Raw genomic sequence first — 27,500 nt, 5'->3', positions numbered from 1 at the left:
AAATTATGATTAATTATGAACATGATTTAACTTATTTCAAAACAAACTGCTCTTTTTCTAAGTCACCATGCCCATTCATTTTTGGATCCCCAAACAACCCAATCACTTTTTTTTCCAGTCATTCATCCCATCCATTCATTCATGTCACCCGAGTAATTTTTAAACCAGATCATATGTACTACATAATTTTCTTCATATCCTATCTCTGGTACTTTTATTGCTACAATTTATTGGTATACAACATGCAATTATCATTAACATACGAATTACTACAGACTAGGGGACATCAATCCATGCTTTCTGAGATAAATTTTACATATTTCAACATACAGTAAATATAATTAAACTCAACTCCACAAGAACAGACCATTTCCTAAGTACAGGTAATCTTTGATTAATGGCAATGATTTGGACCAGAAACTCTCATCACTAAGCTACATAGTTGTAAAGAGCAACATTACATGACTACGCTGATTCATGACATGGTTACAATGCCAATTGTGGTCTCCTGCTGGTTTCCCCATTTGGTTGTTGGAAGTCAGCAGTGAAGGTTGCTGGTGATCATGTGACTGTGATACGCTGTGACCATTGTAACTGATAGCCAGTTGCCAAGTACCCAAATTGTGATCAGGTGACCACAGGAATACTGCGACAACTGCAACTTTAACGATCAGCCTTAAGTCTTCTTGTTTAGCACAACTTCAAATAGTTGCTGAACAAATGGTCATTAACGAAGTATTACCTACACTGCATAATTCCTCTTTCCCTTAATTTCAAATACACAACATACCATTTTTTCTTAATTTCATTGATTTATTTATGATGCTTAACAGCTCCTTCTCTCACCTTTCAAATCGTAATCACTACACACTACCATTATTCCCAGTTGGGACAACAGATACTTTTACCACTTACCATACCTTTGTGAGTAAAACAGAGGATATAGAACAGGGCTTTTCAACAAGTGGTACGGGTACCACCTGTGGTACATTGGCACCTGGCAGATAATACACGACCATCCTAGAAAAGTGGTAGCGGGGGAGGGGAATGAGCTGGACCAGTGGTAGCATCGCACAAGCCTGAGCGAGAGATGGCTGGAGCTACAGGGTTGTCAGGGCTCAGTGGAAGCGCCAGGATCAGCGCCAGGCTCCAGCTGTAGCTCGGCGCTGATCCTGGCGCTTCTGAGCCCAGAAGTGCTGATCAGCTGGAATGTTGCAGCATCTCCGGGGTCTTGTGATTTACATTCAGATGCTTGGCAACTGATTCATATTTATGATGGTCACAGTGTCCCAGGACATGTGAAGTGACCACAACCTGCTGCAACCAACCAGCAGATAGGGGGGAATAAAAACCAAACACCTCCCCACCCCACCCCCACTGCCAATCCTCAACAGAAATGCTCACAACAATGAAAACCTTGGACAGGAGGAAGAGCGCCGCCGGCTGTGGCTTGGGGGGCACTTTTTTCAGTGCCATTGTAACTTCGAACAGTCACTAAGCAAACTGTTGTAAGTCGAGGACTACCTGTACTTCATCACTTTACTTTTTTTTTTTTGGTCAAGTTTTTGACACCTTGCTAGGCGACTGGTGGTACTTGGATGTTGCCATATGCTAAAAGTGGTACAATGGGTGAAAGGGTTGAAAAGCCCTGATTTAGGATAATGAAACTGTGAATGCTAATATGCATGATATGTTCTGTTAAATATGTTTATAACACAAACTTTTAAAATAATACTAAGTCCTTCCATGTTTCAGCTCTGATAATATGTGCACTACCTATTTATAATGTTGGAGTTTAATGAGTCTCCAAGTAGAAAATCTAGGATTGCAATTCATCTGCCAAGAAACCACTCTTGGTATATAGAACATTCATTTTCAGCCTGGAATTAAACCAGATTAAATATACAGACGAATGCAGCCTTATGGCAACTACATTTCAATTACTTTCTTCAGGATAAGCACAATTTATATTCCAACCCAAATTTGTCTGATAACTTAACAAGTATAAAGTAGCCTTTATACTTGTTCACATACAGTATTGTCAAATTTGACAATTTATTCAGCTCAAACCCCTTGATTTTAAAAGTTTTTTCTCAAAGAAAAGTGGCAGAAGAACAAAAATGGTATTAGCATTATTATTTCATCTCTCCATTGCCTGAATTAAGAAAGTATTTATCTTCTTCAGATATTTCAACTAAAGGGAATTTCTGCCAATATTGCTATAACCAAAGCCATCACCCTATAGGTAAAAATTTTTGAAGATTTAAATTGGGCAATCCAAACTCTGTTTGGGAGATAAGACCCAGCCTCCTTAACAGTCCATGAAATTTGTGGCAGCATCTGTCAAGTAAGCATTCAACAGCTCGTCTGATGTTTATGGAGATTCTCAATTATCCAAGTCATGACTGTCCCAAAGATGCATTTTCAAAAGATAACTAGACTTTCTTGTTCTTCTTTTAAGATGCTTTGCTTCTCATCCAAGAAGCTTCTTTAGCTCTGACTGGATGGTGGGGAATGGGTGTGGAGCCTTCTTGGAACTGCTGAAAGGACTGTGTTGTGGAGTTGTTCTTTCTGCAGGACGTTTTCTGCCCTGTGTCCCTTCACTGTTGAACACAAGTGCAGGCTGTTGGGGATGAGTCTGTGTTGTCTGCAGCAAAACATCTTCAAAGAAAAGTAAGAAAGTCCAGTTGCCTCTTGAAAATGTACCTTTGGGACAACCATGACCCAGATTACTGAGAATCTCTATAGACATTTAACTATGCACTTTGGGATGAACACCCTTCGAATGGTGCAGGAGTATGAATGGATTTCCAGAAAAACTGCAGACTAGAAAAACCATTTGCGCTTCAGTTTGAGAGGCAGACATCACAAACTCATCCCCAACAGCCTGGGCCTGTCTTCAACAGTGAAGGGGACACAGGGCAGAAAACATCCTGTAGAAAGCACTGCTCCACAACACACTCCTTTCAGCAGTCCCAAGAAGGCTCCACACCCATTTGCACTACTCAGGTGACCCTGAGGACAAGTGGCCTCAACGACTCTCCAAAAAAATGCAAATGGCCAGCTGTCTGCCGGGAATATAAATCCTTCCATTCCCCATCATCCAGTCAGAGCTAAAAAAGCTTCTTGGATGAGAAGCGAAACGTCTTCAAAAAAAACAAGAAAGTACAGTTGCCTCTTGAAAATGCACCTTTGGAAGCACTTGTTTGACTTTAGCAAACTTTTGTTATAAAATATTTTCCCTGATGTTTCTTTCAGAATGCATCTTCTGGTTTTTTTGTTCTCATTTAGTTTCCACTTTATAGCTTTTGTCTGAAACCTTACAGTTAATTTTCCAGTCTATGCATGAGTTATGTTTCTTACCTTATCGGCTCTGTTACAGAGATTCTGCAGTCTAGAATAATTTGATAACTGGGAGCCATGCTTTATAATGAGGAAAGGGTGAAGAGTGGCTAGAGTTATGGAGCCAATAAGTCATTAGTTGGGCCATGTGGGATGGGAAACAACTGTACAGATATTTCATAGCTCTACACCACTGAAAACTAGTAGCACCGTAATGAATATGGAAACCTCAAGATAGGAATTGTAATATTTGGTAGGAATGAAGAATACAGAGATCACAAGCATAACAAAACTAGGGGCACCCTGTGATTCCTGCGTGCAAGCTGTTTGGAAAGGTCAGGGATAAACACAGAAGGAGATACAGTCCAACCATCAGAAAACGAGGAAGAATAGTTCGCCTTCACAGAATCATTATGGATAGCTTTAGTAGACTTAAAATCAACTTATAATAATGAGCGCCAAAAAACTGCTAGGGGTCTAAAGCTAACCAAGAATATCAGAGATGCATCCAAACAAAGAAAAATGACATTTAATGGGGAACTATAATTATCTATAAAAGGGACGCGGTGGCTCAGTGGGTTAGGACGCTGAGCTTGTCGATCAGAAGGTCGGCAGTTTGGCGGGTCGAATCCCGAGTGCCGCGTAACAGTGAGCGCCTGTTACTCGTCCCAGCTTCTGCCAACCTAGCAGTTCGAAAGCACGTAAAAATGCAAGTAGAAAAATAGGGACCACTACGGTGGGAAGGTAACAGCGTTCCGTGCGCCTCTGGCGTCTAGTCATGCCGGCCACATGACCACGGAGACGTCCTCGGACAAGTGCTGGCTCTTCGGCTTTGAAACGGAGATGAGCACCGGCCCCTAGAGTCGGAAACGACTAGCACGCATGTGCGGGGGAACCTTTACCTTTACCTTTATAATTATCTATGAAAGTGCAAACTCTAGTAGTGAGAAAAACCAAATTCTTAAATAGCTAAGAGACAAGAGCTTGGAACCAGTCAGAAAAAAAGTAACACTTGAGAGGTAACACCACCCTAACAGAAACTGATAAAAAGCAAGCGAACAGAGGTGAGCAGTTTTTACCGTTATGTGATTTTTATTGTACACTGTTGCTGTTTTTATCCTGTGAACTGTCCAGAGTTGATTAGAGTTGGATGGTGCCTAACTTGAGAATAAATAATGAACAATGTCCAACTGCTTTAAAGTATCTGGAAGCTATTTAAAATAGCAACATTGGAAGCCAAGTAGAAGGTACACCTTGCTGCAGAAAAAAGGAAAAATTAACAAGGAAGCCCAAGAGACTAAAGGCAAAGCATTGGCAAAAAAAGGGGGAGAGGGAAGAAGACACACTAAAAGAAAGCAAAGAAAGCAAGAAATTGGTCAGCAAAGCTGTTGAACTAGTAGACTATGAATGAGATAAAAGTTCAAGAGATGGCAGAAAAACAGAGCCATCACCGTGGCTGACACAAAGCAAATATTGGTACTACCAGAATTTTCAGGGAATAAGTCTGGCCAGTTGAAGCAAACAATCGTTAACAAGAAGTAAGCTCTAGAACAGAATTTTTAAACTGTATTCTGTAGCTTCTGAGGTAATTTGATGCGTTTCCATGACAAAGGCCACAAACAAAACAACCTCATGAAAGGCATCCATGGCAATTTTTCTAACTTACAGGAGATAGGGCAGACCTAGTTAGGTTAAATTCAGAAGACCCACCACATAGAGAGTATTTGTATGTGTGATGATGATCCATCATTTTCCTATTGATTAGGAATTCTGGGATTTTTTCTTTTTTTTACAGACTCCGTGGCCTGAAAATAATTGAAAAATACTGAGCTATCATTAGGCTGGGATAGCATCAGTGAAGAAAATGAGGCTTTTGAACTTCTGGCAAAAATTAAAAATTCTCCTTAAAGTCTCACACTATGACTGAAAAGTGGCCCAAACAATCCCAATTTATAAAAAGTGATCCACCGGGGGGGGGGGGGGAGAAAGAGATTCTGGAAATTACAGGATGATTAGTTTAGCATATTGTCTGGGGAAACTAGCAGAAAACATAATCAAAGGAAAAATTTGGTTGAATATGCAGTACTCCTTGCTAAGACAAAGCCATTATGACTTCTACAGGGGTAGATCTGCCCCATTAAGCTGCTTAAATTGTTTGAAGGTGCCAACAAACATTTGGATGGAGTAGATGCTATTGACCAGACTGTGTACTTGGACTTTCAAAAAGCTTTTGACAAATTCCTCATCAAACATTCTTAAATCATAGGATTGCAAACATGGTTACCTGATAGACTGGGGGGGCTGGCTGAACATAAAACAGAGTAACATAACAATAAATGAGCGATTTTCACAATGGATGAAAGAAGCAAGGTCACACAAGAATCTGTTTGGGCCTCAGGGCTATTCAACTTGGTCATAAATGATTTCGAGTCAGGAAAATCCAATGAGGTAATAAAATTAAAGTGGTAAAAACACAAAGCGCTCCAAAGAAATCTCTCCGAACTTGGTGACTGGGCCACTACATGGCAAATGCAATACAATGTCAGCAAGAATAAAATGAAGCGCACTGGAGATAGGAATTCATGTCTCACTTATAGTAAGACAGGAACTAAACTACTTGAAGAGTTGGCACTATTTTGTGAGATCTTGGATTACTGAAGTTAGTTCAATGAAATTAACTACATAGAATGCAGCAATTACAAATAAATTCCAGGACAGTTCTCCACTTACGACACTTGACCAGAAAATTTCCATTGCTAAGCAGGACAGTTAAATGCACCCCATTTTATGACCTTTTTTCTCAGAGTTGGTGAATCACTGCAGTTGTTAAATGAATCATTTCATTGTTAAGTGACTCAGGCTTCTCCAACTGACTTTGTTGGAAACCAGCTGGGAAGGTTACAAATGGTAATCACATGACCCTGGGACAATACAACTGTCATAAATACATGCCAGTTGTCAAGCACCCAAATTTTGATCATAACCATGGGGATGCTGCAACAGTCATAAGTGTGCAAAATGGTCATAAGTCACTTTTTTGAATAGTCACTAAATGAACAGTTTTAACTAGAAGACTATCTGTAATTTAAAAAAAGGGATAAACAATAAATCAGTTGATGCTGCTAAATAAATGTATGGTGCAGCCATGTTCTGGTCACAACATCTTAATAGAGATAACAATGGAATGGAGAAGGTGCCATTCCAAAAAAAAAAAAGCCAAGACGATCAGGAATTTTGGCCTGTATGAAGCCAGGATTCAAAAATTGATGCTGCTAAAGGAAATATGCTTATTAGAAGTTATGACTGCATTGTGTGAAAAAAATACATGGTAAAGAAGACTTGATTTCGGAAGAAGATTAGATATATTCCCAGAAAACAAGTATATCAATAGTGATTAACTTTGATAATAGATGCTGCCTCCAGACATGGAAGCAGTCCACCTCTACATATTAGATGCACGGAGAAAAATGGTACAGAACCACTGCTTTGATCTCATATTTGTGGGTTTCCAAGTTATCTCCGATGAGCCACCATGTGAGGCAGAATGGGCCCAGGTCTGATCCAGCAGGTCCATTCTCATGTTTTCATGATCTTTATCTTTTATCACCAATGTTCTAACCTTCAATTTCTGCAGGTAATTCTCTTCTTCTTAACACAGGTGTTGTCTCACTGCACCAAAGAGACCTGTTTGTATCAAGAATATGTTGCCTTCTGGTACATGTCTTCAGAATTCAAGGACAGTTTCAGTATATGGCATGAGGATTAGTACCCTGTCCATGATGTCATGTACTCCTTTTAGCATCTCATAAGACATACCTTTTATCATATATTTTGCCTGTAACATCAGCATAACTAATACTTAGTTAAGGAAATGCTACTGAAGATTTAGCTATAAACTTGAGCAAATTTTATTTTCCCTTTTCAGTTTTATTTTTAGCATTTGTGCCTCATAACCTGTGTCTGTATTTTTACATTTTAATAAAAATATTATTTTTATAAATAACTAAAGATGGCAAATATACATAATACTCCTTCTCTCCTATTGTATTTTTCTCTGTTATACAATTCTATATACTTAATTAAATATAAAATTAAATAAATTAAACTGAGTTTTAATTCAAGTACCATCCTTTGCACACAAAAAAGTTTTGCATCCTTATTCTAGAGACGTGTTTCTCAACCTTAAGATGTGTGGACTTCAACTTCCAGAACTCTCCTCTAACAAACTGCCTAAATTTACCAAGTCTGAGAAGGAACTATTCTAGAGATTGGCCTGTATGTGGCATAAGATTACATTTTTTGTCATAGTTCTAATTTCCTTTTAAGCACCTCAGGGGCCCCTTTTCTCTAGAAAAATTCACTGTAAATGTTCTGTCTTACCAATTTTATCTCCTGTTCCCTGTTTTTAATAGCATTTTGTTTAGCTATCCAGCTTCAATACTTCTCTAGTATTTTCTCTTACCTCCCACATTTGGTAAACCTAGCATCATTCGGTTTTACTCTTTATTTTTAGGTTAGAAGAGACGTGTATCGCCCTCAGTTACTACTGAAGTCCCATGAGCCCATGCCTACATGACAAAGAGATGTAAATGATAGAAGCAGTAATTCAGCACATCTGGAAGACCACACATTGCCTAATTCTGAACTATGCAGTAATTGTTTACTTTTTCTATATAAATGATACATAAATGTATGTGCTTCATATGCTAAGAGTTAGGCATAAAATACATTTTCTTTTATGTGAATAAGTTTACAAATATACAATGAAAACAAGGTTGTAAAGTTTCTGAACTTTAATGCTGATTTGAGCAAATTCCTCCATTGTGTGCAAGTGCAATTGAGTGTGAACTAAAGAATCTTACCAATTATGCAAATTACTTCCGATCTGTATGTTGGAAATATTTATACACCTGATTAGGAAAATAATCTTTTGAATCATTTTAAGCTACAAATATTCTCCTCTACTGATATATTTTTATACTGCACCCTTACAAAACTTATCAAGTTGTAATCATGTATATATGTGCCATCTGAATAGTTTGGAACGGAAAGGGAACCACCATGTGTTCGAACTCCACAGATAATTATATGTACTGACAAGGAAAGACTGAGGATGCAAGTCACTGTCATGCAATTCCAAGTATCTTGTACTACGTATTAAGGTTTGTATGTTTTTTATTTGTATTGTGCCTTTGAATCAGTGTTTATGGAGACTCTCTATCATTTATCTAACTCTAATTTCAGTTAGAACTGAAGAAGCTTCTTGGATAAGGAGCAAAACATTTTCAAAGAAAAAAACCCAAGAAAGTCCAATTTCCTTCTTGAAAAGCATCTTTGGGACTTTGAATCAGTGGCAACTGCAGTTTTCTTGAGAAGATTTCAGAAGTGGTTTACCTGGTCTGCTTCCTTGGGCTGAAATACAGTCAGCAATGGACTTTGTTCCATTATCTGCCAAATTCTGATTTATAAGCAATAAAAGATATGCTATCTTTAAATCAAAACATAGTTCTTATTTTTCTTCACCGCCCACTCCACGCTAAAAGTCCAAGAATATGTGAGGAAACTGCAAAAATGTGTAATTTTGAAAAGAACCTACAAATTTTGTCATTACAGTATTTAAATTATGAGGATTAACCTCCATGTTTAGCGCTTAGGTGCACACAGTATATTGGACTATTACAGATATCAGAAGCTATGTGTAGTCTTCTTGATAGTGTTCAAATAACACATTATTTAAAATTATATAAAATTAATATATACAGAAAAATATACAGTAAATAGAAATTTTAAAATATCTTCTTTGGGGTAATATTTTTCTATGCCTCAAAACTTTAAAGGAAATAGTTCTATTATGAAGTTTTTCTCCTGAGATCTATGAAATGCTGGCTTGTAATAATAGCTGATGCTGAGTGAAGTAAACTGTAGGAAGAACTTTTCATAGTCTTTCATTTTTTATGTACTTAGAGATTATATTAAGCTTCTATTGTTTATGGTACACAACTGGGTAGTAGAACAACCTGTGTACATATCTACTGAACTATATTTGATATATATTAAATATAGTATGCAACATATGCTACTTTAATAAATAATCATTAATTGAAAAGCCACTCCTTTGGTTACCAACCGAGTATCTAAAGACAGAATTCCATCCAAGATACTCTCACAAAGTTCCTATCAATATTATAGAATATTTCTATTCTAAATGTCTCCACAAATCATTAAATTGGAACACTTTGATCTCAGGCTCATAATCCCTCTTCACCATAATGATTATACTCCAAATTCAACACTGCTTTGTTCATTAGTCTATAAGGACAGTGCTGCTGACCTCTGAAGTCATTTATATAATACCATATTCCCCAAACACAAAGCAAACATATACTCACAGAGCTTACATTCCTTAATTTAACAACATTACCCCAGCTCAAGATACTGAAAACATTATTTTCATCCATTTCCACACTAAAATATTACCACTGAAGACTCTGAACAAGTTCACTCTAAAATGTTCAATGCACTGAAATTACCATAAGTGCTTAGTCTGGAACACAGAAAACAATTTTTCAAGGCAAAGTTCCTAAAGCCCATTACTTGAACTTAAATAACTGGTCCTATGCCATGACAAGAGACATGCTTGATGTTTCGAAGAGGCCTGAATCTAGCTTTAATTATTAGCTGTGTGAGAAGTTTCTCTTTGTTGCTGATTATCTTTTGAAAGCACTGCATCCTGATATCCTTTCTATGTTGCCAAGATAATCTCTGGGCACAAAGACCAACAGAGTTTAATAAAGATTTCAATACAGATACATAATGAATAATATGAAATGAAGAAACTACAGTACATATGAAAAGAACATAAAGGCATTTTCAGGAGCATTTGTGTTTTTCTGTCATAGTGCTATTGCCATTTCTTGGTTTAAAAAACAGTCGCAAGAAAGAGGAACAGTGTGGATCAGGACTATAGCGTTTACCTGCACTAAATATCAAATTCTTGCCCAAAGTTGTTATGGCCCTGTATCACACTTCTGATCTGGACCATTTGTCCATACGTTCATGTTGTTTTTTGCATCACAAAAATGTATCGACTTATAAGCATCTTAAAAGAAATATGATATACCAAAATATTTAGCTTGGACCCTAAGTTCAGCAGCAGAATTCAGACACGCTTATGATACAGAGGACCTAATAAAGCTCAATATTTAGAAACAGCTACAGCACACATTTTTGCTCCTGAAAAATACATGGTACAGGAATCTATGTATCTTTGTCTCATATTCTAGTTACAGCTTCCCCAGCACAGTTCATTAAAACTTCAAGAATCCACCTCCTTAGTCTTTCTTCTCAGTCTCCTTAAACAAAAAGAGAATATCAAAGCATTTTCATTCGGCACACCATTTTGTAGCACCATCAGTTTCTGCTATTTACTGTAATAGAAATTCCTCATGATTGGTTTTGCTAATGCAAAATGATTTATACAGCACTATGAAGGAAATCAAGGAATATCCTAAAGAATAAAACAGCAAACAGACATAAACAGATTAAGTCAACAGGAACACGTATTCTACCTTTCAGAATCAGGCAGTGTAGAAGTTTAATAAATTATTATTAATAACCAACATGACATTAATAAGATTGGCCCAAAATATAAAAATCTAACAACCCAAGTAATAAATTGACAACTACTCTTGTACTTAGGGACAAATGATTAATAATTAAGGAAAAGGACTCATTTCTCCAGATACTGACTGAATCTTTACTCATTCCTACATTAGCAAACAAACCCCAAATCTCTGTGTTAAACACCTGCACAGTAACACAGATCTATACATCCACTAAAATGCAAGCAGGTACAAGTTTTCAAACAGAAAAAAGTGCACATCTCCCCAGAGGATTATTTGGTCTTATTGTGGTTTATAATCCTAAATAGTTTTGTTAATAGAACAAAAGGTATCTCAGTTGCTTATTATATAGCCCCTTCTCTCCTGTTATTTAGTTGAATGGGGGTTTTTTTCTTCATTAAATCAAACACAGCATTATTTTTTTAAGTAGAACATGATCTTTGACTTTAACTAAACCTGTTTCCAACTAAGTGTACTTATCATGGCAAACTCACAACCTACTACTACGTCACAACCTACTACTACTCCTTGCCTTTTAATGATATCGCAGTCTTAATCTTTTACATTTGTATAGCCACCAATCTTAAACTAAATTCTGAGAAATTCATAATCCAAGGATATAAATAATATATACCGACAAAAAAATAAAAACAAAATACTGAAAGAATTGAAAGCAAAGGATGGCAGCTTGTCCAAATCACCTATCAGGCTTGCTCAACATATTGTTTTTAAGACAACTAAGGACCACAGTCTTAACATTAACAAAACCAAGATCATGGCATTCGGCCCTCTCAATTCCTGGCAAATAGATGGGGAAGAAATGGAGGTAGTGACAGATTTTATTTTCCTGGGCTCCGGATGGGGACTGCAGCCAAGAAATTAAAAGAGGCTTGCTCCTGGGTAGGAAACCCATGGCAAATCTAGACAGCACACTAAAAAACAGACACATCACCCTGCCAACAAAAGTGCATATAGTCAAGGCTATGGTCTTCCCAGTTGCAATGTATGGCTGTGAAAGTTGGACCATAAGAAAGGCTGAGCGCCAAAGAATTGAGGCCTTTGAACTATTGTGCTGGAGAAGACTCCTGCGAGTCCCTTGGACTGCAAGGCGATCAAACCAGTTAGTCCTAGAGGAGATCAACCCTGACTGCTCCTTAGAAGACCAGATCCTGAAGTTGAAACTCAAATACTTTGGTGACCTAATGAGAAGGAAGGACTCACTGGAGAAGAGCCTAATGCTGGGAAAGATGGAGGGCAAGAGAAGAATGGGACGACAGAGAATGAGGTGGCTGGATGGAGTCACTGAAGCAGTAGGCATGAGCCTAAATGGATTCCAGAAGATGGTAGAGGACAGGAAGGCCTGGAGGAACATTGTCCACGGGGTCGTGATGGGTCGGACACGACTTCGCAACTAACAATAACAAAAGGACCACAGTAATTATCATGTCAGAACAAGAAATAAAATCCAGTAACTAGCTACACACACTGTTATATATTTTTTATCCACATACATGAGCACCTCCCTTTTTTAGTATTCACACAAAACTTAATTGTTCCTATAATTTTATTTCATAGAAGGTAACATTAAACTTCTCTCATAATTCATCATCTACAAACAAAGATGAGCCTATTTCAATATTGCAAATCAAAAACACAGAACTACACAATTCTTATGCTACACGATTCTGAAGCTTTTGATCTCTGTCAAAAAATAGAGAATTCTGCAGCAGAAAGATGTTTCTGTGAGAAATAGGAGGGCCTGGTCTAAGAAAACTGTTCTGTGAATATAGACTCCATTCATGTCAATGTTCTGCATTTATGGACCTTGAAATCTTCCAATTCTCTCTTAGGTCAGCAAAGAAAGCCTTTAAACTAGAGATTCTTGCTGAATGTTACTTGCATGCCATTCAACAAATCAACATGGACAATTATTGTCTACATTCACTTCCACTAAAGCTCTCTGGACTTGTTCTTCTATAGGCAGACTTCTCACTACAGACACAGAGTCCCCTGAAGGCAAGTGAAGGAGGGAAAAGAATTAGGGCAAAATCAGAAACATTCAGAGAGGGGACTTTAAGTTAGTATAATTGTCTTCAAGACTTCGTGGAATAAATATACCGTATGCTGTAGCAACCATAATTCAAAGACCTTGAAGACTTCTATACAGTCATTAATACTTTTGCTTCCAACAGAAAAACACACGAATTTAACTCTTACAAGTACTAGTGTATTAAGATCGACAGTACTTAAGAACTGGGTTAGCAGTTTCTTATACAAACTAGAGATCTATTAAGTCTATTTCTAACAAGGTCATAGTGCACAAAAGCTTCCAGCAAAAGTAGTTTTTGGATTTTTTTTTATCTCCCTTTCACAATTCTACAAAATAAACCAACTAAGCTATATAGTCAAAAAAAATTTGTAAATAAAAATCATAGCTGCATCTGTCACTTTAGAAGGAAAAGTCCTGTGCTTTGAAAAGGTTAATTTCAAACTTATAATCAGAAAATTGGTTTTTATGCCAAATAACTGATACATAATTCTTGGCAACAGGTCTACATTTATGAAACAAGGAACAATTATTAAAGTTTACTACATGAGACTTTAAAAAATGATGAAACTGTGATATGAATATCAACATGTCACAGGCAACAGTTTAGCACATATTTCTTTTTAACACCTCTTATTTCTCTCATATAAAGCTATTTGAGAAATTGCTAAGAGATTACCCTCCCCACAAAAATAATATAGTAGTATACCAATGAATTAGAAATAGAAGGAACTTACTAATTTAAAAAGAAATTACAAAATTAGGTGCCCTTGCCTGTTTTAACTCATCACTCTAATTTTCCCCCAAGGAGATCTATTGCCACTTTTAGAACTTCTCCCATTCCTGGAGTAATTCTGGCATATAAAAAATAAAGTCATACAACATACGAAGAAAAATCAATGAGAACTACTTCTATATTCTCCAACTTTTGATTTTAATATAATCTAATTAATGGTTGTACACCATCCAGAGTCATGCTCAGTGATATGGGCAAAATAATAAACCCCCAAAATAAATGTAGAACTGACATGAACTACCATCTCAGTTACACAGCTATGCAGCATAAGCCTCACTGAATCTCACTGAACATAACTCTGTTGCTAAATATTGAGAAGGTTATCATGCTCACCACTCGGCTTGATTTATAAAAGATACAAGGTAAAATATAAACATTGGGCCAAGATTGGACAAATACAGCAACGATGTATTGTTCAGGAACTGAACCATTTTCATAGATTTGGAAATATGATCTTAGAAACAACATGTGCTGAGCTTTGATGTAATACTGTATTATTTCTTTAGTTTCCTATTGCCTTAATTTAATAAAGATATCTATACTGGAGTAAGAGGTGTTCAAATACGTACAACCTATACCTGGTATAATTTTTCCTGCAGGTCAGAAAGTTAAGATCCAAATATTTAGTAAAGTCTTCCTTCATTTTATGTTAAATTTATAATCCTTGAAAATCTTGCATTAAATGATATACTGAATGAGTGGAAAAATCCGGTTGTAGGGCACTGTCAACAAATGTGCTCATGAACTTTTAGAGCCTTAATCTACACAAATTTAAAATGTCCAAGTTTTTATAAATTTACAAATAAAATATTTAAATAAATAGCTCAACTATTATGTGAGAACTGATACAAATATATGGATAGATAAATACTTGCATGTTAAGAATGAAGCCTGAAGCAATGCCAGCAAAAATTGCATTTTAGTTGAATGGGATTTCACTATAATCATATAATTTAAAACAATCCTGCTGTCATCCAAGTCTGATTATAGCCTCCTATGCAGTCAGGTCTCAAAAATATAAACTGCAATTAATGATTCAACACTATCCAAGGATTTTAAGAACCAAATTAAACTTTTCTCATTATATTTATTTATTACAGCCTAATCTAAGCATAGTATCTAAGAATCATTTCTCTTCAAAATACTTTCTTCATATATAACAAATTAAGGATTACAGGTGTCTATTCCAATGCATGTACCTGAACCTGAAAGTTAAATGGTTTAGATTTTAAGATCTTTGGGTATGAATATATGCCTTAAAATCAGTCTTGTTATCTACCTGGACAAATCCCTGATGATTTTTGGAAGTGATTTGTCACTACCTTCTTCCTAGAGAGTGACTGGCCCAAGATCAGCCAGTTGGTTTTAGGCCTAAGGCAGGACTAGAATTGATCATCTCCTGGCTTTTAGCCTGGTTTCTTAATCACTACACCAAACAGGGTCCCTTTTAAGGTGTAGATGTATATAATTTATTTTATTATGTAACAAAATAAAGTCATTCATTGCTTCAGAGGGAATGTAGTCAATTTATCTTTATAACACATAATATGGACCTAAATTCATATTATATGCTATATTCTTTAGCTGTTTACTGCTAAGCTATAACTCTGAGTAACATCAGTGACCTACAATCACGATGCTTGAAATATTAAATTATTCTTTCCTTTTTTTAAAAAAAAAGTGATATATACCAGTAGTTACTGCCACAATCAACACTGTTTCTCATTTGGAAATAGCACCCAAAGTCAATAAATAGTCTCTAATAGATGAAATTGTCAGTAAAACTAGGAAACTGTCATTATTCAATCACCCCTTGCCCTTATATAACCTTTGAATAAGTTCACCCCAATGACGTACTGCCTTACTTCATTTTAATGGTCAAAAATATCTATTTTCTTACTTGAATGTTAGAAACCTGCAGTTTATTGTACATTACTGAAATATTTGCTATTGTAATGTCCCAAACTACTGACAGCAACCAAGCCTATGAAAAAAGTAACATCAAAAAGAGACTAAAAAACCACATTTTTATCAGTGAAAATTTCTCTATTCTATTTTCCAACTGGATAAAGTAGAGGCAAAAGCTATCATTGCTCAGGCTGCTACAATGCCAACAAATTTCTCAGAAGCATATGTAATCATTCTACTAAAATCCACCTGGGTCTAATAAATAGACATCAGTCTGGCTCATTATATGGATTAAGAAAGGCCTAGTAACAGTATTGCTTTTTAAGGACTGATAAACTGTCTAGCATTTACTCCTGCAAAACAAATGTGTGTTTTTTTTAAAAAACCTTCCCTGGTCTTTTCCTTCTATTTATTAAGAGATGTCAACTTCCTTTGCAGTAGTTTGTACTTTGACTTGAGCTATAGAAATATGTCCATGGTTCAAGTGCTTCTGAAATGGTATATGCAAAGAAGGGTTCTTGCCTGATTACAGGCCGCTTGTTTTTCTTATGTAACTATATAACTCCCCTTCCACTTTAAGATTATGTTTGCAATATGAATCAAATGTGTTGTGCTAAAGTTTTAGTTCCCTCTAAGCCAACTATAGTTTATATCTCAAGTTCAGGGCTTGGATTCAGGTGCATCCTGAGCTTCATGGGCAGATTTACACTCAAGTCAGCAAGGTCTTTATTTTCAAGTACAAGAAAGAGTGACAAGAGGTGAGGCAGGAAATAGAAAGAAAACAGCAGAGCATATCGAGCAGTTGTTTTTCAACTGAAAGCAGAATCCCGCAGGAGAAGACATTAGCAACACTTGTAAGATGGAAGGAAACTGGGGCTGGGCTTCGTGTTAAGTTTGTGGCACTGTACTTAATAAAAACAACGTGCGCAGCAGCTGCGGATCCGACCATCCTAGAGATTTAGTCCCCGAAGTACGCACGAGGTATGTGCACCACCAGGTTGTTATACGAAGTTGTAGTCGGATTAACATCTAACCGAAAAACGTAGCGCTTTTTAGAGTAAGCAGCAGTCCCGACAGAGTCCCGGAATGAGTTTAAAGATCAGATACGCCGCCGGGGGGGGGGCGGGGGCGGGGTAGTGAGAAGACAGAAAAACAGCCAAATAGTTCACGAGGCCTCTTCTCTTCAAATGAAGCCATATTTAAGTTTTGTTTTTGGGTTTTTTTTAAAAAAAGGGGGGGGAACGACGACTTCTCAACCAACCGGCCCTCCAAGAATACACATGGCCACAAAAAGTTCATGGGAAGTTACCTTGAAACGAGATTCTCCCGACCCGTAGACTACTTGAATGTGGAGGGGGAAAAAAAAAAAAGTATCGGCCAAGTGCTCGGCCGGTGACCCATTCAGACTCCGAGGGAACGGCGGGAGGCCAGCGGAGATTCTTCCCCTCTTGCTCGGAACAAGCCCGGAGTCGGGAAAGGGGCAGAGAGAAAAGGGGAAAAGGAGCTTCCGCGCCCACCGTCTCGCAACTTTTCGCGACCGCATCAGGGCGGCAAAGGCGAGAGGGAAAGAGTCAACCTGGCGCCCCCTTCCGGGCCCAGACCTTCCCCGACGCAACGCGCACCTCCCCCGGGCCGCGGGAACTTGCGCGGAGAGCGGCACCAGCGCCGCCCGCGCGCAGAGTTGGCGCTCCTACTGCAGCGGCGCGGCGGCGGCAGCGGCGGCGGCCACGGCGGCTCCAGCCCGGGCATCGGAGGGAAGCGCTCGCCGCTCGCTCCCCCTCCCCTGGCGCTGCGCTCCGCCTGCTTCCCTGGCGGCGGCGGCTGCTTCTTCTGCTGCCGCCGCCGCCGCCGCTGCTGCTACCGCCCTCCCTCGCCGTCTCCCGCATCAAACTTCAGGAGCCGAAAAAAAACCTTTCGGGCGGTCGGGCAGGCGGCAAAACGTACCCAGCATCTACACCGGACACCGCCCTTCCAACGAGGGCACGCATCCCGCGCCCCTCTTACCTAGGGGGAGTTTTTCCAGCCCTGCGCCGCTGCCGGGGCTCGGGCAAGGCTCGCCGGCGCTCCGCTCACCGCCTCATTCCAATATGGCACGGTCGGCCCAAGCGCATGCGCCCGCCGTCTCTCTCCCCGATCCCCTCCCCTCGCTTCTGCCTTTTTGGGCGCTCGCTGCACACTCCCTCGCGCTCGGACACGCGGAACCGTGGCGCCGGCCGGGGACGGGCCCCTCGGCTCTGGGCTCCTCTCCACGCCCTTCCCGCCCACCCCGAGCCCCGAGCCAAAAAATACAACTTGAGCCTCTCCTGACTTTGTGCGCCGAGAGGCGGCGCGAGCCTCCGCCCGTCGCAGCGCCACCCTGTCCCCGAGGATTTCCCGCGGGGCGCGCACCTGCCTCAAGTTATTCGGCGCGCAATTGTGAAGGTTGCGGCCCCGCCGGGCTCGAAGTGGAGAAGGGAGGAAGAACGGGAGAATGAAAAGGAGCTAAAAAAGGAAAAAAAAAAGAGCCCCCCTGGGCGTGCTGGAATGAAAGCAACCGGAGGGCTTTGAGGGAGAAGCAGGCAGACGCTCAGCCGGCTCAGTTCTCCATCCGTGCTCGTAGAGCCACCGACAACTTAAGCCTGTTTATTTCTACTGAAACCGGCTGGCTCCGGTACGGAGCCACTTTAAGACCGACCAATACCCGGCCGAAAGCCTGGTATAGCGTGCGATTTGGCCGCGTCCCTCGATTGCCAAGTTAACGTTGCTCAAGAGTATTCCGACTTCCTTCCCGTCTTTCTCCCCACCACCCCGTGCCCCACCCCCAATTTTCTTGGCCCAACGCTGACACCTTGGCTCAGCCGATGCCAGCTTAGCCCCCGTTTTGCTTTTTTTTTTTCCCTCTGATCCCGCTTCCACTTTCGCAGCAAGCCGCCCCCGGATCTTGGAGTCATTGACTTTCTGGTCCGCCGCCGCCGCCCCCCCCCCAAAGATGTAGGACGGAAGCGCGGCCCAAGTGCGTGCTCGCATTGGAAGGGGATGGCGGCAAAGGAGGCGGCAGGGCGGCTGCGGCTGTGAAGGCGTTGGAAAGTGAGATGAATAATCTCCCCCCCCCCGCGCCGAAATTAAAATGAAACAAAATGAGATAGGGGGGGGAAAGGAAAGGATTGTGCAACATAGAGAACCTCATGACCACGCGCCTGTGCAATCAGAGAAGAGTAATAAAAGCGAGCGAGTTTCACGCAGCTTAAAGGCGACAGGAGGCGAAAGAGGGACAGCGGTTTTTGCTGCCAGCGAACTGGAGCCGTGCAAGAACCCCAATTTGGAGAAAGGGGTGGAGAATGAGATCTTATTTCGAGGACTCTTCCTCTGCAATTCTCCTTTTTCTTTTTTTCTTCTTCTTTTTTTCCTGAACCAGCCATCGCCCATCCACACGGCTGGACTTTCGCCTTGGCATGATTTCCGCAGCTGGCGTTCACTGTCGAATACCCCCCCCCCCTCCCGCCATTCTTTTTGAAAGAGGACTTGCTTTGCACCCGTTAACACCTCTCTCTTAGGGTATCGGGATTATTTTAAACCTCGAGCTCATTCCGCAGGCTACACGCCGCCTACTCCGCGCCTTGCAGACACCAGTTGACAGCACACGGAAATCACCGGTCAGCGTGCGGAAAAGTCGTACGGAACTCGAGGTGGTCGATTTCGGACGGCAACGGAGGGATGCGCCAAGAAATATATAAACCAAACGCTGCGAGATCTCCAGACGGGAAGAATGCCGGCGGAGAACGGAGGCGAATAAAAATAAATCCAGGCGAAGGAAACTGTCGCCATGCGGTTCAGCTGCGCTTTTCCAGACAGGCGGGGATCAGGTCGAGCAGCCAGGAATTCCTCCGCTTCCATTGAAAATGCTGGGCCGATTCAGCTGCTGGCGGCAGATGCAGCAAGGGGACTTTCTAGTTTTCTTTGGGTGACTGTGTGAAGAGGGAAGTTATCTCGGTCGTTTGATGGGTGTAGACGATATGTGCTTCTGAGTTGAATGCAGAAATGCCCAAATCAATTTTACTGCTCGTTTCAGTTTGTGCTGTTTAATCTACGTAGCATCTTCGATTGTTTACCAAACATACTTTAAAGGGGGGTGGTGGTGGTTCCGCTAGGGATATTTGGTATTCTAATACTAATCCATCGTAATAACAATTCGGATTTAAAAAAAAACAATCCGAATACACTTATGTTTTACAAGACCAACAATTTATTGGTTCTTCGGGTTTTTCCTTAGCATAAACAAGACCCCAAAGTCGAATGCAGGGTGTATACAGGGACATTTTCTGCCTACAGCAAGGGAGGAAAGACAAGATGAACAACTTTAACTGAAAAAATGAAATATCTAGACCGACCACTAGGGGGTGGTCCCGCCATAGGCTTTCTAAATAGAAGTACTAAATGAAGCATCCTGGAATGTGGAATTAGTTAATGTAATATAGGAAGTATACTTCCTTGGGACAACATTCACCCTATCCTTCCATAACCTCATGCGAATTAAATTCAGCACATGCATAATACCTTAAACTAGTTTTTAAAATTCTTACTTGAATAACAAAGATCTTCAGGGCAATCATAACCTGCAAAATTCAACAAACACCCCTCCTAGATAAAACCACAATCCCCCCCCATGAAGAATGGGGTTTATCACATATATCTTATAAAAATAGCACTCTATTTTTATTCCTTTAAAAAATATTTTAAAGAAATAAAAGTAATGAAAAAATTATAATCAATAAGTATAATGAAATGGTAAACAAGCTTCATTATTTCTCAAAGATATATTTATCATCCTTGGATCTTCCTTGAAATTATATCACTCTTTCCAATTGTTTAAAAATGGATTTTCTATCAGTCCTGTCAATACATGCTGGAAAATAAAACTGAACTTTTTTTTAGCAAAAGTTACTTCTGAAGAAGGAATATAACTGGAATACTACTTATTTACTATGTAAATTATTTTCTAATATAATGTGGATGAACTTGGAAAGCAATAGTATTTTGGAAAATAATAGGAAAAAATTATATTGAAACATTGCCATTAACCTTTATTTATAAGAATATGGTATGCTTCCACTGGGCAAACTTTTTTCCTGTTGTTATATTGCAGATGCCCAGTTGGATTCTTTGTTCTCATTTCTCTTCACTAATGATGACCAGTTTCAGCCTCTTCAATAAAAAAGAACACAAGATTCTGGAAGTGCACCAAATACTTATTTTTTCAGAGCTGTGAAGAGCTTATTTTGCAACAGCTGATCAGCAGAGATAATTATTTTAAGTGTCTTGTTTCTCTTAACTCTCAGGTCTTACATACACAAGATAATAGAATACCCATAGCAACTATGATCTTTAACAGAGCTTTTTGTTTGTTTTTCCTCACATAGTCAATATTTTAGATTGCAAAGCAGCATGATACATCTAGTATTCTTCAAGGAAGATTTTTCAGGAGTTATTTTCAAATAGAAATAATGTTTCTTAAAAATAACCTTATTGCATGATTGCTTTGTTGGTGGACTGCATATACTATTCTGAGATCTTCACACCATTATTTGTGTAAAGCTTGAGATATGGGAAAACATATTTCCCTAGCGCCACCAGTATCCAGGAGAATCTCGCGTATGACCCTTCCCTTCATCCCTATCACTGCTTGAAAACCTATGAATGCTGAACAGGTAGGGTCCATTACAGTCTGCAGTTATCCCACATGTTCACATGAATTTATTAGAAGAAGCTAGTCTCTTACAGAAGAAGCCAATGTGGTTTCTTCAATGATGCTCCAAAAGGATTACCATCTCAAGGAGTAATCGTTTCAACTTTTATCATGCTGGCCACAACAGAGCACACAGCCCAAGGATCATAATGAAGGATGTGGCATTACATTGGTTCTTAGTTGTACCACAGAAGTCAGCTGGAACTGACGAATGCATGGAAGTCATATATGTCAAGAATTCAGCCAGTACAATTTAGACTGCAAGGTAACATCTTGATACATTATCCCCCAATCTAGCACATTCCAGATGGGTTACGAGATTGCAATTAACAGGCAATCCTTTCTGTAATTATGGAAATTAAAGCTGCAGCTGATCCAACTGGAGAAGGCTATTCTAGTGTAGAATAATACCACATAACACCATAAGATTTGTAACGATGATCATTTAAACTGCTTGTCTATTGGAACATCTGATTAGTGGAACAAGAAGAAGGGGCAAGCAAAGAACACCATGGCTTGATAACATTAAAACTGATAGAAAGATACAAATCCTACAACTGAAAGAAGCTATGCCTGACAGGGTAGCATGGAGAACACTTGCCTATAACATCTCCAAGAGTCGGACATGACTGAATGGTTAAAACAACAACTAGAACATCTAAGGCCCTGGTGCCTAGGAAATGTTCAGCTGAAATATTGAACTGACAAAGACTTCAATCACGGAGAATAGGGAGCATGTGAAGTCAAAGATAGCTTCATTATATGATGTCCTTGCATTTCACAGCTGCTAAGAAGAAGGCTGACGTAGATATGGTTCCATGCCCCATTTTATTCTATTATGAGGTGCTATACTGTACTTGTCAAGCTAGAACTATCTTGCTAATGGCTAGTTTCTGGCGACTGCTTTAATCATGAGGTACGACACTACTTCTAATGCTGAAATGGAGAGACAGAAGTAGATCAAAAAAACAATGTCTAGGGAACTGGACTAAGAAATGGAGGCTTAAGTTGATCCTCAGCCAAAGAAACTGGGTGATTTAGGGCACCTGCTACTCTTACTTCAATCTACATTACAAGATTATTGTAAATAAATAACTACAGGAAGACCTTCTGAAAAAAAGGTGAGATATAAATCTGAGAAGGAATAAGATATAAATAAATAGCGGATTCAGACAAGTCACTCCAGATGGAGGACGTTGTAGCTATTCCTGCCAGTTGTTGAAATAACTAGGCAAATAGTGCCTGCCTACCAAGAAGTCCTTTAATGCTGATAATTTCCAACAGAAAAACCATAATTTATTTTATGAAAGTTAGATTATATAAAATACATAAATCTAGTCATGCACACACTATTGTATATAATACAGGATAAGCTTTTATTCAGTATGTGACTAGGAGAAATCTAATGCATCATTTAAATGTATTTATTCAATATGTTCCATTTTAAGACTTCTTGTTAAAGGCTTTTAATATACATTTTGTGTCTACTGCTTCACAGCGTTTTATTAAAACTTGAGATTTTGTTTCATTTTTGAAAGATTATTGTTAGATATTGCTTTAATCATCAGTTTATTTGAAGTTAGCAGATAAGTGTGTCTTCCAACTAATTTAAACCCAGGCAAATGCTTCAACGTGATTGAAGACTTTTCAACCCTGGTTCTTTGTTCCTTGTATCTAAAATGTGTATTTTTCCTGTGTGTTTTTTTAATACAGGAAATTGCTATAATGATGCCTCTCTCTAAAATATCTATCTCTATGTATACCTTTATCTCTATCTCTATCTCTAAGTATGCCTATATCTATACCAATATATCTGTCTCTATCTTTAGTATACCTCTATATCTATATCTATCCATATACGGATGCAGATAGATTATATCTGTCTATATCTACACCTCCAGAATTATTCAGAACCAACAACATAGACTGAAGTTGAAGAATCGGTAATAGTTGTATATAGATCCAAGAGCTTGATGTAAACAAAAATAATACAAGTCATTTTCAATGCTCTCTCTCTCTCTCTCTCTGTCTCTCTCTCTCTCTCTCTCTCTCTGTGTGTGTGTGTGTGTGTGTGTGTGTGTGTGTGCACGCGCACGTGCACGCACATATATGTGCCTTCAAGTCAGTCTTGACTCCTGGAAACTGCCTGGATTAGTCCCTGCAGTTTTCTTGGCAAGGTTTATTTTTAAAGTGATTTGCCACTGCCCACTTCCTAGGGCTGAAAGGGGGAATGGCCGAAGGTCACTCAGCTGGTTTTGTGCCTAAGGTAGGTTTCACAATTTCCCAATTTCTACCTGAGGTCTGGGGAAAGTTATTGAGAGGATGTTGACATGCAGCTTCAGTGGACTCTGGATGAAAGTGGATTATCTGTATCCTTTGCAGTCTAAGTTCAGGCTGGGATAGCACTGAGATAGCATAGCTTGCTTATGTCCTGGGATGTGGGTGTTGCAATTGTTTTGGCTCTCCTAGATGTTTCAGTGACTTTCAATACAACAACCATTGTATCCTTCTGGACCAGTTCAGGAATTGTGAGTGGAAGGCAGTGGTTCTCATCCTTTCTCCATGGATGGTGTTGGTGGGTAAGGAGATATTGAGCCTCTAGGCCCCTTCCATCTGCGGTGCTTCAAGATTTGTTAACTTCCCCCTCCTCTTTAACATCTACAGTATATTACATTTCTGGGCAAAGTCATTTGATGGCACAGGGTACAGTATCACCGGTAAGCTGATAACATTTCAACCCCAGGCCATGTGAGTGAGTCTGGTTGACAATAAACTGATTTAAATCCAACCTTGGCAAGATAGAGTTTTTGCCCACCCAAGTGTTGGTGACTTGGACTAAGACGTGTTCAGTTTATGAGTCCTACTGGACTCATGTCTTCTACTGGACTCATGTCTTCTGCTTCTTGAGCAGGTAGCAGCTGTGGCTAAGAGGCCTTTATGTAGAACTGTCTTGATAAACTGTTTATCACCCCCCCCCCCCAGTTCCAGATCAGATACTGTGGGCACATTCCAGCTTTCCTCCCTGAAGTCTTACTACTAGTGGGACCTTGGAAGGGTGCCTTTTCCATGGCTGCCCCTATTTTGTGGAATACACTTGTACCATCAATTCAACAGGCCCCTTCACCTTTCTAGTCTTTTGGAAGCCCATTAAGACCTGGCTTTTTATAGAGGGGCTGGAATAGAATTGTATAGGTAGATAATATGGAAAAATACCAGCTGTGAAGAATTGCAAGGGAACATTTAAGGCATAGTGTTTTTGTTTTATGGTTTTATGGTTTTTATTCTCTTACAATTTTCTTATTTAATGGTTTTATTGTTGCTGTGAGCCACCCAGAGTTGCTTAAGATGGACAGCCATAGATTTTATTTATGTTTTATTTTTACCCCATCTTTATTATTTGTATAAATAACTAAAGATGGCAAATTTACCCAATGTGCCTTCCTTCTCCTATTTCTGCCAGAACAACAAGAACATTGTCAGGTGGGTTGGGCTGAGAGAAAGTGATTGGTCCAAAGTCATCCAACCAGTTTTTCGTGCCACAGGCAAGACTAGAACTCATTTACATAAATCTAAATAAATAAATAAAGTCTTTCCTTTACAAAATAAGTTTTTTTTCTCCTTCTCCCAGCTCATAATATCTTCCTATTTGCACATCTACCAGTTTTTCCATGTACAAAATCACTTCCACTTTCAAATCAATTCCACAAAACCCCCGCTGCAATCAACAGTTAATTTAATCTAAGTAAGAGTACCGGTGCATAGAAAATTCTAGATATCGATTTTTCACATGGCTGGACTTGATACAAACCATGGGGAAAATGAGTAGTATAAACATGGAGATCTAAAGCATTTCCTTATTTTCTTGTTTGTTAGATTTCTGTCTCACCGAAAACAGTGAGATAATTCATCAGAGAGACAAGCAATTCTTTTTGGTCAAGAACGCAATTCAGTCTTGCATGGTCAGGAAAAGAGGATGGGGAATCAGAAGGTATCATCTATTGATTGAAACTGGCATAATGTCTGTATACTACACTCTAAACTATACATTTCCCTGTGTGAACCATAATTTGCCTGGATCATTTATTTAGTTATTTCATTTATTAAATTTGTTTGCCACTCATCTCACTGCTCATTGTCCTTACTGCCAAAGTAAAGCCATTTTTTCTGCAAGCCAATATGCATCTTACCTCCATCAGGAAAGAAAGTGCACACCAATTACTTTTGATCAGATTTAACATATGCTACTTTGGGGAAGTAATTTTGGCTTTTTGAAAGAAGTGACCAAACAACCATAATGCAATTGCAATCTGGTGGAAATGCGTATTCTAGTTTAACATTGTGTATTCTAGTTTAATATTTTATTTGAAACCTATCTAAAAAAGAATGGGTTCTCTTCAGCTGTGAAATGGGCAGCTCTCTCTTCAATCAGAATATTTTTGGGATCCAAAGTCCAAAATAAGATCACACCCTGGCTTTGCTCCAATCTTCTGAAGAAATATCCACCCACTAAAATAACGTCACCCAAATGTTGTGCCCAAGAAGCTTTGGGACTGTACATATTCCAGTCTCAGGGATTCTTGGCCTTTAATTAAAACAGGACTTTCCAGATACGTTGATATATAAGCCAATACCTATAGGCCAAAATGGACGTGAATTCTGAGAATTCCAGTCCAGACGGCTGTAGTAGCATTACCATGGTCTGAAGCTGGAGCTCTGGTTGAATGATATAAACTGGGAGTAGTTAACACCACACAGAAATAACTAAATTCAGGAGTAAGATTAGGATGTGGAATAGCAGTACTCTTAACTGAATGAGTGCCTGGTCCTGACCTGGCACTGGACCAGATCAATGTTAAAATAGTAGGCAATTTCTATCACATCCAAGATTAGGAAAACCAGCCAGATGGATTTGCAATTATATTTCTAGTTAATAGCTAAGAGGAATTTCAGTCTGAACACTCTGCTATGGAAAATGCCTCCTCCACTGACATTTCTTTCTTTCTTTCTTTCTTTCTTCCTTCCTTCCTCTATAGCTCAGGATGCTTACGTATTCTGCAAGCTTGCTGGTTTATTGCTTTGAGCAGCAGCATTGTATAACAAAGCCATGCACAGTGTAATGTGGTATAGATAGCATCAAGCTCCAAGAATCTTGCTTTAATAGCCTACTTATTTAGTCCTAGGCCAGCATGCTGAACAGCAACAAGAGGTTTGGCTGCAGTTAAAAGGAGAGAAATCCTCGCTCTCCTCTGAATTTGGATTTTGTGTCTGGAAACATACCAAGCAGGATTTTGATGACCTGAGAGTTGCCGCTGAGGTCATGCATGCAAGCATGTTGTTGCTTATCATATGTAGAGTGGTTCAAAATGGTGACTGTGTGCAGTGGAGATACAGGAAGGATGTTAAATTGTTGTTGCACGTACTGTGTGTGAGCAGTAGAGTACAGGCAGTGATTGTGCTGCAGAATAAGCAGCTCCAAGGGAGGAGCAACTGGCACAGCATAACCATTGTCTTCAGTAGCACATATTATTTTGATCCTTCAGCAGACACCTAAGCATGATTGCTCCCACTTTGAGGTCTGGCTAAAGCAGCAGCTGGACATGTATCAAGGAACGTATGGATCATTTTCACTTATGGTAACACAATACGGTGGAGTCAGATTTGATGCTCATGAGTTTATTTCTGCCATCATGACTGCAAGGTTAGATTTGTAATGGTACTCACATTCTCCGTCTTTGGTCACCTTGCACAGCTGAATAGTAATCTCACTTCCCCCCCTTCTTTTATTTTAAAATGAAAACAAAAAGAGTGAGGATACACCACAATTAGGTAGCTTCTTCCTGTTTAAAATATTTCTTTACTGCTGCATATATAAAAGAAGCAATGTAAAATGTTATTACAAATAGTAATAGATACACAATAGAACAGACACAAGAAAGACCAAGAATAGAACCATTTTAATCACACTCACAAGATGTATTCTATCCTGTGCAAATTATTTAAAATAAGTGTGCCACTTTTTTAAGTCAAAATTTGTTATAAAATGGATTTAATAGAAATAAAGAA

At 39.2% G+C, this 27,500-nt stretch overlaps 1 protein-coding gene across 1 annotated transcript in view; it reads right to left on the bottom strand.

Moving 5' to 3' along the window:
* The window catches only part of SFMBT1 (Scm like with four mbt domains 1), a 117,700-nt gene extending 99,910 nt beyond the window's left edge, over positions 1 to 17,790 (bottom strand). The window contains exon 1 of the mRNA XM_083355705.1: positions 17,720 to 17,790. The gene's annotated coding sequence lies outside the window, so the exon portion shown is untranslated. The remainder of the gene's footprint in view (positions 1 to 17,719) is intronic.
* Between the last annotated feature and the right edge of the window lie 9,710 nt (positions 17,791 to 27,500).

Source organism: Vipera ursinii (genome assembly GCF_947247035.1).
Source record: "Vipera ursinii genome assembly, chromosome: 2".
Classification (NCBI taxonomy): Eukaryota; Metazoa; Chordata; class Lepidosauria; order Squamata; family Viperidae; genus Vipera; species Vipera ursinii.
This window is presented reverse-complemented; position numbering and strand designations above follow the sequence as displayed.